At 41.5% G+C, this 4,808-nt stretch overlaps 1 protein-coding gene across 8 annotated transcripts in view; it reads right to left on the bottom strand.

The window, feature by feature from the left end:
• Positions 1-4,808, bottom strand: part of GRIA4 (glutamate ionotropic receptor AMPA type subunit 4) — a 438,032-nt gene that overhangs the window by 189,518 nt on the left and 243,706 nt on the right. The gene's annotated exons all lie outside the window — the stretch shown is intronic.

Below are 4,808 nucleotides of genomic sequence, written 5' to 3'. Positions count from 1 at the left end.
GACTCCACCCCTACACTCTTAATCCTTAAATTGACACCAGATTAGGTGACTACTGCAGCAGCCTAATGTTGAAGCACTACATCACTCGGTCTCCTCACACCCCCTATTAGGGCCTCCATATTCCTAATGACCTTTTGAGATAAATGTCCCTGTGATTGGCAGTTTTTTTAACCGAAGCCACTGACAAAAGGAGGTAGCCTCCATCTGGCGTCATTTCTTGGGCTTTAGGACCCTGCCACCTAGACACTGTTACCAGCTTTTGCAAAAATTGCTATAGCTTGCTGCCGGGCTTGCTTAGATCTGCTCAAAGAATAGCAATAAAAATGGTTGGCACATAGAAGTTGTGTTAGTCTGGGTAGACTAGAGAAACAAATCCATAGACACTCATATGTGTAGAAGAAAGAGCTTTATATAAAGAGTGATTGTACATTAAGAAAACACCCCAGCCCAGTACAGATCAAGTCCACAAGTCTGATATTAGGCCATATATCTGATACCGATCTATAACGTCCTCTCCAGACTCATGCAACACATGCAATGACACTGAATGCAGGAAGATCACACGCCACTGAGTAGAATATCTTGGGGATCCAGTGGTGTTGTAAGCATCTCAGTGCTGGCAGGGGTCTCGACATGGCTTTTCCACCTCAGGGCACTAGGGTAGCTCCATTTGTCTTGTTAGCTGCACTGTCTCCTGTGTGACCCTGTATCCCGCCTCCAATGAGCTACCTATCTCCTTAGTGCCTCCAAATGAGGTCATCAAACTGCTATCTGATTGACAGGCTAAACTCCACCCCTTCACTCTTAATCCTTAAATTGACACCAGATTATGTAACTACCACAGAAGCCTTGTGACTCTTTCATATTTGATGTAGATCAGTTTGCACTCAATGTCTAACTCATTGTCTGAAAGGGCCAAATAGTCTTGGTTACTAGATGGAATTGGAGTATTGAAGAATTAAACTGCTGTGAATGCTGTTGCACCTTGGCTTTAGGAGGAAAAGTGGCTCTCCATTGCTGACACCACAGCTCTGGCTTAGTGGGGACCCCTTTATCAGGAGTTCCAATAAATGTTTGGTCCTTGTTCCTTGATTATTTGACTAAGCTGATACCCAATGATGCCTATGGAAGGACACCGTTATAAAGTCTTTGTGCCAATTATGCAGATTACAAAATGGATCTGGTCAGAAGGCAGAACCCAAAGCCATTCTCATAGTTCTGGCCAAAGTACTGCCCTTGATGAACCTTGTGATATTTTTGCTGATTCATGGATAATTTATCAACAGCCTAATTATTTGGTCAGCCATTTGGAAAACTACAGAACGACTCTGAGAACAATAAACATTGAAAATAAACTTACTTGCTGATTGAACCATCTAGGTCATGATTGACCTCCATGACTAACTATGTTAAGGGTCCATTCTATGGTGAAACTGATGACTACCAAGCTGCTGGTATAGCCTACTTATACCGTATTGCTACCATTGACTCTTAGATGCATCGTCATCCTGGACATGTGATGCTTCTATAATCATACTCTGGGCACAAAATAAAAGGTCTTTAATGCATAGAGAAACACTTTGTCTCCACTTTTCCCACGCTCCTTCTCAGCAATCTGATTGCTTGTTTTTAAACTTTTGATACTGATTCCGGTGGACACCTCATGATCACACAGACTGGTGTGTGTCTTCCATGAAGACTGAGTTGCTTTCCCACTTGATGACCACTTGTTTAACTGTAAGCCTTTAAGAACTGAGATACTATTTCTTTCTTTCTTTAAAAAAAAATCATTTTATTGGGGGCTCGTGCAACTCTTATCACAATCCATAGCCAGGCACTATCAGCTTTCTTTACCACCTTTGCTTATGCACCTATTTTGTCTTCAGTGATTGTGTCAGAAAGATGAGTATCATACAGTGCCATATTATTAGAACAAACCATTTTTGTGCTTAGATAAGATTTAAGTAGAGTCTCAAAGTCCATCTACTTCCTTGTTGTATTTACACATATATAGACAGATACACCTATATTTATATATTTACATTTATATTTAGACATGTATATATATATAATTTTTACTTTTTCTTTTCTCCTGCCCCACTATCATGTTTACCCAACATTCACCTCTCAGAAATTCCTCTTAGATACATTTTGATTGAGCAAACACTACCAGGAACATTACACCCTTCTTACCATCAATTTTAGAACCCTTGTTACTCCCCTTTTCCTGTCATTATTGGCTCACCACTCACCTCCCGTGGCCTCCTTTTCCCCTCTCATTCCCCCCAAGAACTGTTGGTCCCATTGCTGTCTTCTTGGTATTGCTTATCTTGCCTATCTTAGGTAGATAGATAAAAAGAAGAAGAAGAAGAAGAATAAGGAGGAGAAGGAAGAAAATAATTTAAAGTCTAACTGGTTATCCTGACCCAGAGCAGGACCTGTTATACCATCAGCCCAAGCCCCCTTTCGTTCATGGTTCCATAACTCAGACCCACTTACAATATCACTCATACTCTTTTAGTCCTCAGCACTTGTGTCTGAAAGGCATGTATCCTCCAAGTCCCCACTGCTCTTCCTGAAGTCAGGATGGAGCCCCTGCAGTCAGGATGGAGCCGTCTAGTGCCCCACCCCAACCACTTTACCTCTTTAGGCTTTCATTGTGGCACCCTTATGAGTAAACGCCAACCAGTTCAGATGCGATGCCAAGCACTGCCCCAGAGTCAGAAGTCTATAATCGGGATTGCTCAGGGACTTCTTGGCTTTGCTCCCATTGTTGGTCTGTTGAACTACCCTCGGTTTGCCCCCATGTGGGCAAGTCAGACTGGCTGCTCTCCCCAATCTGTATCCTCACGGCCAGCCTCTGGATTCCCTGTATTTTCAGTTCCTATCTGTACCAGTGTACATCCTCTGGTCTAGCCAGACTTGCAAGGTCGAATTCGAGTCATGGTAGTGGGAGCAGGGAGGAAACATTTAGGAACTAGAGGAGAGTTGTATTTTTCATCGTTGTTACATCGCACCCTGACTGGCTCATCTCCTCCCCGAGACCCCTCTGCAAGGGGATCTCCAGTGGCCTACTAATGGGCTTTGGATCTCCACTCCGCACTCCCCCCATCATTCACTATGGTAAGATTTTTTGTTCTGATGATGCCCTACACCTGATCCCTTCGACACCTTGTGGTTGCATAGGCTGGTATGCTTCTTCCATGTGGGCTTTGTTGCTTCTGAGCTTGATGGCCGCTTGATTACCTTCAAGCCTTTAAGACCCCAGACACTATACTTTTTGATAGCCGGGCACCATCAGCTTTCTTCGCCACATTTGCTTATGCACCCGTTTGTCTTCAGTGATCCGTTCGACACCTCGTGATCACACAGGTTGATATGTTGTTCCATGTGGGCTTTGTTGCTTCTGAGCTAGATGGCAGCTTGTTTACCTTCAAGCTTTTAAGACCCCAGATGCTATATCTTTTGATAGCCGGGCACCATCAGCTTTCCTCACCACATTTGCTTATTCACCCGCTTTGTCTTCAGCGGTTGTGTCGGGAAGGTGAGCATCATAGAATGCCAATTTAATAGAAGAAAGTATTCTTGCGTTGAGGGAGAACTTGAGTGGAGGCCCAATGTCCTTCTGCTACCTTAATACTAAACCTATAAATGTAGGCTCATAGATCTATTTCCCCATTTGGCCTCTTTTTGTAGAAGATACTGGATTTTTTTTGACAAGAAAATAAAAAAGAAATCCAGTTCTGTGGTCTGTGACTAGTTACTTCTGTACTCAAATTGGGTTTTCTAAGATGTAAAGGCTGGTTGTGGTTAAATCTGCAGGGAGATATATGTGAATATGCCAGCAGACACGGTGTGAATCCAAATGTAGTTTTCTAAGCAATGATAAGAGAATGCCGCTGTATCACAATGCTCTGAGGAAGAACAGCCTGACAGAACTCCTGCACAAGATTAATGGGGGGAAATGCAATGGGGCTGAATAAAGAGCGTTAATAGATTGCCTAGCATCACTGTCATTCTAAAATATCAGACAGCATAGAAAATAACCAATGAATACTAAAAATAGATGAGTATTTTTTAAAATCTGCAAGTAGAAACATTCAGAGGCATTAACTATCTTAAAATTAGTAGAGAGGATCTCACCAATCAAAATACACAACTATAGTTAAAAAATACTGCTATGAGGGTTAAAGTTAATGTATGCATAGGTTGTTTGAAATGAATACATTTAAACATATCTCTGTGATTAGTGGATGTTTGTAGACAAGTTTTCCTAGTGATATGCTCACCTCAGTCTTGTTGAGACTTCTTAAAAAAATTGTGCTGAGGAATTATGTACCATGAGAAAAAATGATTTTGATGTCAGGGTTAATATTAAAACTCAAGTGGGCATCTTTCTTAATCAAAGAAGACCTATAGGTCACCAATATTTACTCAATAGCAGTGAGAGATGTTTATGTAGCAATACTTTTGACTCACCCTCATAGATATTTAACATTTACATTGAGCATTTGAAAATAACTTCAAAATATCATACTCACTGGATTCCAATGCATAGCAACCCTATAGGTCAGAGGAGAAATGCTCTCAGGGTTTTTGAAGTTGTAAATGTTACGGGAACAGACTACATCTTTCTTGGACAGAGTGGCTGGTGGATTTGAACACTGACCTGGTGGCTCATCACCCACAACAACATTAGGGTCCTTTAAATATTATGCAGTCTCATAAAAATTCCATTTGGGATAAATGTATATATATATATTCATTTTATTGGGGGCTCATACAACTCTTATCACAATCCATCCATC

This window comes from Echinops telfairi, unplaced genomic scaffold, assembly GCF_000313985.2.
Source record: "Echinops telfairi isolate 266 unplaced genomic scaffold, ASM31398v2 ScPeMD7_7421;HRSCAF=8459, whole genome shotgun sequence".
In the NCBI taxonomy this organism is placed as follows: domain Eukaryota; kingdom Metazoa; phylum Chordata; class Mammalia; order Afrosoricida; family Tenrecidae; genus Echinops; species Echinops telfairi.
The sequence above is the reverse complement of the archived record's forward strand: the minus strand, read 5'-3'. Positions and strand labels throughout refer to the sequence as shown.